Raw genomic sequence first — 14,485 nt, 5'->3', positions numbered from 1 at the left:
GATAGATAAGATTGTTCTGTCATCATAAGTTGAATTTTATGCTTCTATTTAATTGAAGCATAATTTGCAAACAATAAAATGATATTAAGTACTCAGTTAAATTTGTTTTGACAACTTTATCGCCCATGAAGCCTCCACCTGAATCAAGATATAAAATATTTTCAAAACCCAGAAAGTTTTCTGGTGCTATTTCCAGTCCAACCCCTACCCTCAGAGAAAACGATTTTTGGATTTTTTTTCTAACACTGGAGGTTAGTTTTGCCTGTTGTAGACCTCATCTATTTAGATTACATACTTAGATCATAGAGTTGGATCGTATAGTTAGATCACAGATTTAGATCACATAGATCACGTAGCTGGATCATAGAGTTGAGTTGAATCATATAGTTGGATCATATAGTAAGATCACAAATTTAGATCACACAAATTACATAGTTGGATCATAGAGTTGAGTTGAATCATGTAGTTGGATCATAGAACTTACACTCTTTTGTGTCAGGCTTCTTTCCTTTATGATATTTGTGAGAACTCTTTATCTTACTGCATATGTATGTAGTTTATTTTTTTATTGTTGAATAGTGATCTATTGCAGAAATACCACATTTTTCAGACTTTTTCATTTAATATTTAAGTCATTTATAGTTTTTAACTCAGAATAATGTTACTATGAAAATTTTTATAAAAGTCACTTTTTTGTAAATATATCTATTTCACTTAAATATGTAGGAGCATTTTTTTCATGTATTTTGCTAGAGAGTTTTTATTTTCTTAGTTTTTCTATTCAGGGATATGTTTCTTCAAATGCTTTATAAGTTTTATATTTTGTATATTTTTCTTCTTATATTTAGAACTCCTAATAATATACTCAAAGCACCCATTTGTGAATTTATAGATTTTTAGATAGCATCTTTTGACTCCTCACAATGAAACATAAACTGGATATGACACTTATTTTCTATTTTCACTCACAACTGTTTCTTAATTGGCACATAATAACTATACGTATTTTTGGGTACAATGTGATGTTTCAGTCATGTATACATTAGATCATGGTAATTAGCATATCCATTATAAATGTTTATCATTTATTTGCTGTGAGAACATTCAAAATCCTCTCTTGTAGCTTTTTGAAATCCATAAGGCAAGATTCTTAGCTATAGTCACCCTACTGTTCAACAGAACAATGGAACTTAATCCTCCTATTACTTTGTACCCATTGTCCATCTTCTTCCCAAATCCCTCTCCCTTCTATTCTCCCCAGTCCCTGGTAAACACTATTCTATTCTACAAGATTTTTTTTTTTTTTTTAATTCCACATATGAGTGAGACCATGTGGCGTTTGTCTTTCTGTCCCTGACTTCTTTCATTTAACATGGTGCTCTCCAGCCTCATCCATGTTGTTGCAAGCAACAGAATTTCAACCTTTTGTGTGGCTGAATCGTACTCCATTGTGTATTTCTGCCACACTTTCTTTCTTTCTCCATTCGTCTGTTGATGGACACCTGGGTTAATTCCATATCTTTGTTATTGTGAGTAGTGCAGTCGTGAGCATGAGAGGGCAGCCACCTCTTTGACATGCTGATTTCATTTGCTTTGGATGAAAACCTGGGAGTGGATCATAAGGTAGACCTATCTGTTTTTAGTTTTTTGAGGAGACTTTATACCATTTTTCATACGTTTTACATTTCTTAATTATGGTATTGTTTCCATTATGACAAGACTCATGCCATTTCCACTCTGCGGGAAACTGTAATTACTACACGTGTTCAGGTTCAGTCTTTATTTACTTGTTTTTGATGTCAAACACCAGTTTCTTTATTCATTTCATTGATTTTTGTTATTGTTTTGGATATAAGCGTCAACAGTAAGTTTTCAAAAAAGCATTTCTGTGTTTATTCACATTTACTAACCCTTTTCATCTCTACTCCTCCATGGATAATTGAGATACTTACTATGATTCTCACCTTAAAATCCGGAATTCTGAACAGCAGGGTGTTAAAGGAACTTGACAATGTTTGCAGAGCTCATACGTGATAGGTCTACACTCTCAACCCATCTTGATCCATGAACCCATGTGTTCAGCAAATGTGCAAGGAGTGTTTTCCCGGAGAGCACATGGATCTGGCACCCCTGGGCTCTAGCGGGCCAGGCTGTCTGTTCTGCAATCAGCTGTGTGACTGTCTCCACGTGAGATCACCTCTGCCTTCTAGAGAACAAGCCAGGAGCTACATTTTCCCAGACCTGCTTTCTCTGTGCGGCTCTGGGACAAGTCTGCCTTGTTGGGGAATAGGAATGCAGAGAGAGGGAGAGGACACTCATCCCCAGGGGCAGCTGTAGATAGGTGCATTCTCAGAGGAGAGAGTCACAGTGCCTTTCCGGTAAGATTATAACAATTACCTGCTGGGCTGGTGGTGGTGGAGGTTGCTGCTGGGAGCTCTGCGGGGATTCTTGTATATTAGAGGAATTTCCCTGCAAGCTCTTGGGAACCACTGTCTCTGTGTCTCAGACAGAGGGCAATGGAGATGACTTCTTTGGCTTCCATACTCCCAGCTCTTCCCATAGTTGTATAGGAGTGAGTGATTTCATATTACGAGGGACAGAGTGGAAAACTCTAGAAATGATATTCCTGCCTGTTCCTGACAAAATAGTAAACCAAAATTGTCACCATGGTCTGGGAACATGCTAATGTTAATGCCACCATCAACTACTTGAAAGATGCAAGAATGGAAATTTCTAACAAAGCATCTTTATTCAGCTGCACTATTTGTCCTCCTGAAGAAGGGATGGATTTTGGAAAATGAGTGTTGATTTGTGTAAACTTATTCTGGTGGTGGCTTTGTGAATGATGAGGATGTGGCATCAGGCGTGGAGGTTAGGAACTGCTCACCAACCCAGACTTCCTATAGCTGAGCCTACTTCGGGAATTATCATAGCCGAGGGTCCAGTCTGCCAACAACAGAGACTAGTGTTGGCCTGCTGCACAGGTTCAGCTATTTCAGTTATGTTTTCATATGTCATATTATAAATTATTAGGTTGGTGCAAAAGTAGTTATGGTTTTTGCCATTACTGCCAATGCCAAAACCTATGTATTAGTCTGTTTTCACACTGCTGATACAGACATACCCAAGACTGGGCAATTTACAAAAGAAAGAGGTTTATTGGACTTATAGTTCCATGTGGCTGAGGAGGCCTCACAATCATGGCAAAAGGCAAGCAGGAACTAGTCACATCTTACGTGGGTGGCAGCAGGCAAAGAGAGAGCCTAAAAAGGGAAACTCTCCCTTAGAAAACCATCAGATCTCATGAGACTTACTCACTATCGTGAGAACAGCATGGGAGGGGAAGACCTGCCCCATGAGTCAATTAGCTCCCACTGGGTCCCTCCCACAATGCGTAGGAATTCAGGATGAGATTTGGGTGGGGACACAGACAAACCATGTCATAACACAATTGCTTTTGCACCAAGTTAATATTTTTAGATTTTTTTTCCTCCAAGTTTTATTTTTCCAGGAAATTAATGTGTGTGTGTGTGTATATGTACATATGATTATTATGTATCTATAATGTCTGTGTGTGTGTGTATATATATATATATATATGGTTCTCATTATTTGTCTTCATTAGTTATTAATTCCTTTCAATCCCTTTTCTTCTCTTTTTTCTTCTGTATTTCCTTCCTCTTGAATTTCTTCATGTTTCCAGGTCATGATTTTCTAACCAAAGTATTTTTAGGCTCCTGAGGGCTACAACTGCCTTCTTTTGGAGAACTCCATATTTTCTGGATTTCTTCATTCCATGAATTTTTGTTTTCAATTTTTTTTTGAGTGCAGCAATTTTTTATGGTTTGTGGCTTTTTTCTGGTCTCTTTTCTATGTATTTTAATAATATAATTTTAGTTTCTATCTTTATTTTCATAGTTTTAAATTCAGCCTTATGAAAAAAACGCAGTAGAAGTGTCTTTACTTTATCATTTTGATCCAGAGCTTTTCCAAAGTAGTTTCTATTTATAAGATTTCAGCAGTATGAGGTGATATTTAAGGTGACGGTTATCAAAGATGAATGTGTAATTCGTTAAAAACAGCTTTACAGTAGAAAAAAGTGTGAATTGTGTCACATTAACAGCTTATATGGAAAAAAAAGATGATGATTTTCATAAACTCTCATTAAACCTGTGTGTTGTCTTGCTTCCAAAAGACTTAAGACAATCTCAGGGTGAGGTGTGCAGCTACTGCAGACTAAATGAGAGAAAATGCAGGCATTGTCCAGAGGTTGAGACACATCACCTATGGATTATTAGGTTTACTTCTAAAGCTGTCACTGGCATAGAAAATATGAAAAAAAAAAAAAGAATGAAAAAACAGCACCATTTAGCTTGGATACAGAATGCTGGGTGGTGGACATGATTTTCATCTTCACATACTTACAGGACAGAAAAATGGAATGAGATTCCTGCTTCATTTCATTTGTCCATAAGCAGCACCAGAAGCAAAGAGTTTTGAGTTGCTGGAAGGCACATTTTATTTCAGCCTAAGCCAGCATTTCTTAATCACTTAGCTATTGGGAAATGGAATTGTAGATGTTTAAGGTAGAACATAGAGTGATACCTGAAGTATAAATGAAGGTGATGATGACCAGTTTTCATGGAAGCGAACAGAAGACAGCTTTTGTGTGCATGAGAAATAGGAATAGAGGACCTCCAAGAATTATTCACGTGAAAATGTGTTTTATAAGCCACCTCTACTTTCTCTTTGACATTTGATTTATATAACTTTATTTTTTATATTTTAAAATTTTTATTTATTTATTTTGTATTATTTTCCATTTTTTTTTAGACAGAGTCTCACTATGTTGCCCAGGCTGGAGTGCAGTGGTATGGTCTCAGCTCACTGCAACTTCCACCTCCCAGATTCAAGCGATTCTCCTGCCTCAGCCCCTGGAGTAGCTTGGACTACAAGCGCCTGCCACCAGGCCCGGCTAATTTTTGTATTTTTAGGAGAGATGGGGTTTCACCATGTTGGCCAGGCTAGTCTTGAACTCCTGACCTGAAGTGATCTGCCCACCTCGGCCTCCCAAAGTATATCACTTTTAAGACATACAAAATGTAAAATTTCTATAAATAAGAAAGTGTTGGGTGTTTTATATTCTTAACTCATCTTACTTAAGCAAATTGTTGTTTAAAATAGGAATAGATGCTATTTACTTAGTATGTTCTATACATAAACCCCTCTGCTAGAAATTGTACATTTACCCTATCTGTAATTCTTACAGCCATCCTGAGAGTTAAGCACTATAATCTTTAATGAATGAGAACACCAAAAATTAGAAAGAATAAGATGAAACATACAAAAATGGTGGCAGTAGGATTTGAACGCAAAACTTCCTCATTCCGGACCTCTGCTATTTTCATCTCTCTCTAAATATCTCAAGTGACAGGCCTTTGTTTCGTAGACATTAGAGTCATTCTCACCTCAAAATTTGTTGCACAGTTCAATAACCTATTAAACGTTTTTTGCATGAATGACTAATTAAATGGAAGCAGGTCTGGGTAAAACACATGAATAGTGTAGTTTCCAAATGGCTGCTGTCTAGAAAAAAAAAACATTGAGACATATTTTTCAGGACTAAAGACAACCACGAATCAGATTGTATTACAGAGCTGTCTGTGCTTGATTTGTTAAGTTGGAGTAATTACATAGTAAGCAACCACAGAGTCTAACAAAGAGTGGAGACCGGGAAGGACACCGCTCAGTAAATAGGTGGCGCTTTCTCATTAAACGGCTTGTTAACTCTTTCAGAGCAATGATTTTTAAAACCCTAAACGTCAGGCTTTTGACAAAACATATTAGTTCAATTTAGCAAAATTTTATATCAAAGACATGATTTTCTCACTTAAATGCCAGGGTAGACACGAAACACTTTTCTTTGGCATACGGCTTTTGTAATCAGAAGACATTATTGTTTAAATTCCACAAGTGGCATCTACTGTGTATATTACCTGGGAAAACTTTCTCACTTCTCTGAATCTCAGTTTCCCCAGTTTACAATGTGATTCAGTGAGCCATTATGAGAATACAATGTAATTATATGTTTAAAAAGTAGCCATTTTCATGCTTGGTATCTGGTAGGTTTTTTAAAAAAGACATTTGTATCAATGATCTATTGCTACTAACAAACCAACCCCACAATTAATGACTTAAAACAATACGTGTTTTATTCACTCTTAATTCTGGGGGCCAGAAGTGTGTCTGGAATCAGCTGGTTACGTTTTCTACTGGATGTGCCGGGGTCACCTATGTGGGTGAAGGCATCTGTAGCTCAGAAGGGTTTGGGCTGTTGGAGGTGCTCCCATCATGCGTCTGTCTGCTGGTGCTGGTGATCGGTGAGCCATGGATTTTCTGCTGTTGAGTCTGGACTTGGGGGAAGAGTCTCAGGCACCAAGAGACAGCAAAATCCAACGTGTAAACACTGGCACCGTTTGCATCACATTTTCAAAAGTGTCATTGGACAAATGGAGCCCTGTGGCCAAGTGTGGAGTCATTGTGGGAGGGAACCAAACAAGTCCATGATGAAACGTAGATGGGACCCATTCTGTGAGCAGAGGCCATCGCCTGAATAATCCACCATCTTGTTCTTTCTCATTGTCCTGGATAAGACGCGACACTCATCAGCTATTGCTGACCTATGATGTCTCTGAGCCCCGGAAACAAACACCTGTCAACTGTACATTCTCTCATCTTTACAGTTCACAGGATTATTATGAAGATTAAATATAGTAACACGTGTAATGTATTTTAGCAGTGCCTGGCATGGAGTAATTAATTATTCAGTATACATTAGTGCCTGCCTTCTACCTTCTTTCTATTGGACTTTGAATTTCGGTTTTTGTGATATAACCATTCCTTTTTTACAATTTCTATAACATCCAATTAAGAAATTGTTTTCTTATATCCGTAAGACCTCTTTCCCCAAATAAGTGTTGTAAATTCTAATTGTGAAAGGCCAAAAAAAAAGTTGCAAGGTAGAATAGTGAAAAGAACATAGAATTTGTCAAACACAGCAGTATAAATATAAGCTCCAACATTTACTAAATATACCTATCTTTCAACAAGACACTTAAGGTTAACAGATCTCAGTTTTCTTCTTCTGACAAATATTGTTCTTGGAATATTTCTTATTCTGAGAAAATTATTCATGGAGCAATAATGCTGCCTGACCCCGAGAGTTGTTGTAAGAATTAACCAAGAGGGCGTATAGGAAAGCATTTTGTTAAAAAAAAAATGATTATAGTAATATCCGTCTTTGCTAGAGAGCAGCTCATTTGTTCTTACTCTAAGAAACACTCCATGAACATCCCCACTGAACTAAAGCCCCTCTCAATGACGCCAGTGAAATAATACAGACATTCTCAGCACACTTGCGACACTGCGTTGATATGTGTGTATGTGATTCTCCTCTGCTGAAATGTAAGCTCGTCCAGGCCTGAAGCCATGCCTGCATGGTCTGCTATATTTTTGTATCAGAATACACAGTATAGTGGTAAGCACATGTATTTGTTCAGAAATAATTGTTAAACTGAATTAGTGTCTCAGAAGAGCATTCAACTCGTCCTAGCTGGGCCAAATTTCACCACCTAAAATTCAACTCATTGGCAAAACAGACATACACTGAGGTGAATAGGATCTTGGGCATGGATGCAGGATTTAGGATGGAGAATGTTAATAAAACAGTTTATGGTTTTGAAGAATTTATAATTTAACCTGTGATATGGACACATTCACTACTAAAGAAAAAGTTTGTGTTAATAGTGTGAAAAGTATTGTGTTACATAGGCTTATAATTTACTGGCCTGGTCAAATATTAGGCACTTTGTGTATCATATCCCACTTAATCCTCATAACTATTCTGTGATGTGAAGAATATTTCATTTTACAGATGCATGATCCACATATGCATTCAACCAACCATCCACCCAACCATTCATTCCTTCCTCCATCCATTCATCTATTTATTTAAAAACTAATTTTGAACTGCTAAACTTTGTAATAAATTTTGTCCTGTGCTTTAAGAATTTAGCAGTGAAAAAGAAATATAAGCTTCCTTGCAAATTACAGTGTGGCAAGAAGGATTTAAACAAGAAAAATTCCTGCCTGTAATCTCAGCATTTTGGGAGGCTGAGGCAGGTGGATCACTTGAGGCCAGGAGTTCCAGACCAGCCTGACTAACATGGTGAAACGCCATCTCTACCAAAAAATACAACTTAGCCAAGTGTGGTGGCATATGCCTGGAATCCCAGCTACTCTGGAGGCTGAGGCTGGAGAGTTGCTTGAACCCAGGAGCCGAGATCACGCCACTACACTACAGCTTGGGTGGCAGCAAGATCCTGTCTCAAAAAAGAAAAAGAAAGCCGGCTTAATGGCTCGCGCAAAACCCGCTCGCGCTTCCGCCGGCAACCATCTGCGGCGCTGCGCCATAACGCTTTCCAGCAAAAGTTTGCGTTTGCGCTCGCTTAACCGTGCGCGCGCGATCAGGCATTAACGCTGCGTGCGACCGGCCGACGCTTTCTACAGAGATCCGCGATAAATCAGGACTCGAAAGATCAATCTCAAATCCGGATCAAAAGGAGGGCAAGAATATTTAAGCAAATTTGCTCACTGCCACAAAGCTAGTGAGTGTCAGAGCCAGGCGGGATTCAAATCCATGTAGTTTGTCTTCTAAGCCACATATTACTGGAGGTCTTTTAATGAAAATGTTTTATTATAATTAGTTCTACAAATGCAGAAAATGAATGTCTCTTGAAGGAAAACGAAGAAAAAGCAGAAAGAGAAGCAGAAGGAGGAGGAGGAAACAGTGACTTAGGCAACTGGTTTACCCAGTAATGACTGGAGTCCAGACTTCTAATGTGTTGTTCCTCCATATAACTGCTTTGGTCTAACCTCCTGTTAAATCCTTTACTCCTTGAGAAATGAAACTGATTCCTGGTCTGAGTGGGAGTCCTCTGACAGCATCCACCCCAGTGCCTGGTGCAAATATAACAATAGCGAATGTGTATATAGCCAGACTGTGACTGGTTTGTGGTGGTAACGGAAGATATTTATTTTCTGTGATTCTTCTGATTTTCTGAACATCTGACAAAATTAGAAAGTAACAATAATAAATTTAAGCTAGAGTGTGCTCAAATGCAATAGGTTACCACCAATATCCAGGATTTTCACACCAAGTTCTGCAGAAACGCTAGTTCCACAAGAAATATCTTTTTTTCTTATTCTTTTTTTTTTTTTTTTTTTTTGAGATAGGGTATCGCTCTGTTCCAGGCTGGAGTGCAGTGGTGCGATCTCAGCTCACTGCAACCCCCACCTCCCGGGTTCAAGCAAGTCTCCTGCCTCAGCCTCCCGAGCAGCTGGGATTACAGGTGCCCGCTGGGATTACACCACGCGTGGCTAATTTTTGTATTTTTAGTAGATGGGGTTTCACCATGTTGACCAGGCTAGTCTCGAACTCCTGACCTCCTGATCAGCCCACCTCGGTCTCCCAAAGTGCTGGGATTACAGGCGTGAAGAAATTTCTCAACACCCTCAAAGGCTTAGGTCTGGGAACGGAGCATGAATCTCAAGCAGGGTGTGCATTTGGGAGCTGCTGGGAGGGACGGTGGCTCGCTACTTCAACCAGAGCAGCTCTGACAGGGCTATTGTTTTACTTGTCTTTCAAATATACAAAATGCAGTCTGAAGAAGAAGGAATCTAGTGCAAAAAACTGTGTGTAACACGACTCAGCTAGCTCAGTAAGTTAATTAATTCCATATCTGGGGTCTTTTTGGTTGAATAATGATTGCCTCTAACTCTCTTAGAGCTTGCTTAGTGGCAGGGGAACCTGAATTTCCGCCTTTGCTTCATGGTTTTTTTCTGGCCGCTAAGTTTCAATTCATCAAGGACATAAAAATACAGGCATGCCAGTACACACAAACCACAGAAGACACTGCTGAGTAAGACTGTGCTTACTTCTGAATTTCAAAAAGCTGTGAAAGGTCAATACTATACTATAAGCCAAAAGATGTAATTGTTGTGGTTCTTTCTTTTCTGCTTCATCCAACCGTACTTTAAAATCAAATAAAAATTCCCTCGATTAAAAAGTTTATGATGAATTACTCAATTCCACAAGCTCTCTGGGACGTCTTTAACCCTTCTGGTAAGTTAATGGCACGTGGTTCAGGTGTGACTTTTATCAGAGCAAGTTAAATCATTATTTTCTGTAAGTTAATTACTCAGAAATAAGTACTCTACTAGGCAATTAGGGGAAAAAAGAAATACTGTTTTTAGTTGTGTTTATAATTTATAAAAGAGAGAAAACATAGCTAATCAGTCACTAATTTTATTTCTAAGTAATAAAGACACTTTTAAGAATACTAATTAAAAGTAAAACAGTTCACATGTTAGATTTGTAATTGCTAATGGAAGAAATGATTCATTAATTATACACTTTATCCTCTTCCTTTTTTTTTTCCTTTTTATTGCAGGTGGGAAGGAAATTGAAAGGAAGAAAGCAGCTGGAATTGTAAAGGCAGACACATGAAGTTAAAAGAAAGTCATTTTTTAAAAGAGAAAAATACATAAATTGCTAATGTCACATTATAATTTTCACATCAAAATCTTATGAATAATAATTAATTAATAGAAATGTTCCATTTCAAGAAAAGTTGGAGAGTAGCAGTAAATGCTAAAACTGATTTTAATTCCTTCATTCTATATAAAGGAAACTGATCTAAAATCTTTTATATGTTGGTTATTCTCATCATCTTAAAAATCTGTAACATGCAATATTATTTTAAAAACTTCATTATTTGGATGAAAATACATTGTGAAAATTAAGAATTTGAAGATAAGCAGTTATGCATTCGACTTACACTATTTAGGTTGGTGCAAAAGTAATTGTGATTTTTATCTTTTTTTTTTTTTTTTAAGTAATGGCAAAAACTGCAATTGCTTTTGCAACCACCTAATAGAAACAGTTTAAAATCTCTTCCTCGCCATTTCAGTTATCCTTAGATTTGTTCTATTAAGCAGTAATTTTAACTCTTGCCTCTGTTCATATAGAATTTGAAAGAGACACACAAGGAGTCATTGTTCATGGTGAGTCTGGTCCTGAGCACTTATACTACAATTTGCTTCTTTGTGAAAAGGTGTATTTGTAGAGGAAATATGTATTTGTTTTAGTTTTAAAAATGTGATGATAGAATCACGTAAATTTAACATCTAGACACTGTATTCACCATGTGGCTTATAGAGCAAAGCCTCTGTATTTCATTCTGGGGAGACCTAGGATCAGCCCCAGTGAAGTATTCAATACCTGTCTTGCCTATTTTTTGCCATCTTTACTGACTCATAATTTACATAACACTATGTATGACGTATTAAAGTTTATAGTTTAGGTAGTTTTTAATACAATAACAACATTGTGCAATCATCACCACCATCTAATGCCAGAACTTCTCCATTACCACGGAAAGTTGCTCCATAGCTCTTAGTTGTCAGTCTTATCAAGCTCTCTCTCCATCTCCTTTGGCAACTGCTGGCTTACTTTGGGTCTCTATAGATTGGCCTATCCTGGATGCTTCATACAAGAGGGTATGTGTAATCCGTGGTCTTACCTGCCTGGCTTCTTGCATTCACGTCATGTTTTCAAAGTCATCCATGTTGTAGCATGTGCCAGTACTCTGTTCTCTCTTTTTTTGTTGTTTTTTTTTTTTTGAGATGGAGTCTTGCTCCCATCAAGCAGGCTGGAGTACAGTGGCATGATCCCAGCTCACTGCAACCTCCACCTTCTGGGTTCAAGCAATCCTCCTTTGTCAGCCTCTCAAGTAGCTGGGATTACAGGTGTGCACCACCACCACGGCTAATTTTTGTACTTTTAGTAGAGATGGGGTTTTGCCATGTTGGTCAGACTGGTCTCCAACTCCTGACCGCAGGTGATCCACCTGCCTCGGCCTCCCAAAGCTAGCTAATATTCCATTGTATGAAAGTATCACATTTTCTTTTTCCATTCATCACTTGATAGACTTTTTTTGGCTACTATGGATGATGATGCTGTGAACATCCAAGTACAAGGTTCTGTGTGAACATACGTTTTCAGTTCTACTGGATATGTGCCCAAGAGTGCTGTGTGACCTTAGCTTTCATTTTCTGAAGAGCTGCTGACCTGTCTTCGAGAGCGGCTGGGCCTTTCCCACTCATAATGTGCAAGTGTAAACAGTTTTTCAGAACCTTTCCAACACTTGCTATTACCTTTTCCTGTAGCCAGCTTAGTGCATGTAAAGTAGTATCTTATTGTGATTTTCATTTCTAGTTTTCTAATGACTAATGATGTTGAACATGATTTCATGTGCTCATTGAATATTTACACAATTTCTTTGGTGAAATGTCTATTCAAGTACTTTGTCTACTTTTTAATTGGGTTATTTGTCTTTTTATTATTGAGTCATAGCTGCTCTTATATATTCTGAATTTTAGAAGCTTATGAGATAGACGGATTGAAAATATTTTTGTGGGTTGTATTTTCATTTTCAAATAGTGTTCTTTAATGTACAAAACTAATTTTGAAGTCCACTTCAACTATTTTTGTCTTTGGTTGCTTGTGCTTTTTGTGTCATATCTAAGAAACCATTGCCTAATGCATGATAACAATGATTTAAATTGAGGTTTTCTTGAAAGAGCTCTTATACTAGGCCTTTGATCCATCTTGAGCTTTTTTAAAATATGATGTGAGGTAAGGGTCCAAATTTATTCTTCTGCAAATAGAAATATTCTCCAAGGAATATTTGTTGAAAAGATTGTTAATTCTCCTATTGACACTCTTGGCAAAATCACTGACCATAAATGTGAGGGTCTATTTCTGGATATTCCATTCTATTTGAATTATCTATATGACTATCCTTATGCCAGCACCACAATGTCTTGATTATTGTATGTCAGTACTAACTTTTGACATTGGTAGGTGTGATACCTACAATTTAGTTCTTTTTCAATGTTATCTTGGTTGTCCGAGATCCCTTGAAATTCCATGTGAATTTGAAGATTGGCTTTCTAATTTCTGAAAAGAAAAGAGGCTGTTGAAATTTTGATAGAAATTACTTTAGATTTGTTGATCAATTTTAAGACTATTGCCATCTTAACATCAAGTCTTTCAATTAATGAACATGGGATACCTTTCCATTTATTTAATTATTTTAAATATTATTTTGTAGTTTTCAGCTTGCAAATCTTGAACTTCTTGCTTAAATTTATTCCTAAATATTTTATCCATTTTGTTGCTAGTGAAAATAAAAGTATTTTCTTGATATTATTTTTGGACATTTTATTGCTTGTGTATAAGAATACAACTAATTTTAGCATATTGTGCCACCAACTTTGCTGAACTTGTTTCTAAGCTCTAATAATACTTTTGTTGATTTTAAAGGACTTTTTACATAAGAGATATATCATCTGCAAATAGAGATGATTCATCTCTCCCTTTACGATCCATACACCTTTTATTTATTTTCTTGCCTATTTATCCTGACTAGAACCTCCAGTACCTTGTCAAATACAAGTGATGAAAATCAACATTCTTGACTCATTGTTGATCTCAGTCTTTCACCATTGAATATGCTATTAGCTATGGGTTTTTCATAGATTATCAAGTTGGGAAAATTGCCTGCTATTCCTAGTTTTGGGGGAGTGTTCTCATGAAAGAGTAGTTAATTTTGATAAATGGTTTTTTTTTTTCTCTACATCTGTTGGTACGATCTCTTTTTTTATTCCTTATTTATATGAATATGGTGTATTACATGGGTTGAATTTGGTATGTTAAACATACTTTGGATTCCTGAAGTAAAACCTCCTTGGTTATCATGTATAGTCCTTTTATATATGCTGTTGTATTCTGTTTGCTAGTCTTTTGTTGAGGATTTTGCACCCACATTTATGAGAGACATTGGTCTGTAGCTTTCTTGTGATGTGTTTGTCTGGTTTTGGTATCAAGGCAATACTGACCTCACAGTATGACTTAAAAATTGTGTCCTACTCTTATACTTTTTATAGAGTTTGAGAATAATTGGTCTTAATTTTTCTTTAAATGTTTGGTAAAAATCACCAGTGAAACCATCTGGTCCTGCATTCTTTGTTGAAAGGTTTTTCTTTATTAAGAAAATTATTTCTTTATTTTCTTTATTAATTCTCTTGTTATAGAAATATTCAGGGTTGGGCGCGGTGGCTCACGCCTGTAATCCCAGCACTTTGGAAGGCTGAGCTGGGTGGATCACTTGAGGTCAGGAGTTCAAGACCTGGCCAACATGGTGAAACCCCATGTATACTAAAAATACAAATGAATCAATATGAACTGATTATAATCAACCTGACTATATATCTTGTCAAAAGCAGAATAATATAGAATTTTAATGTAAACTGAATAGTCTTTTGTTCCTGCTTTTGCTTACTTATTATTTGTTTTACTGCT

Source organism: Papio anubis, chromosome 8 (assembly GCF_008728515.1).
Source record: "Papio anubis isolate 15944 chromosome 8, Panubis1.0, whole genome shotgun sequence".
Lineage (NCBI taxonomy): Eukaryota > Metazoa > Chordata > Mammalia > Primates > Cercopithecidae > Papio > Papio anubis.
The sequence above is the reverse complement of the archived record's forward strand: the minus strand, read 5'-3'. Positions refer to the sequence as shown.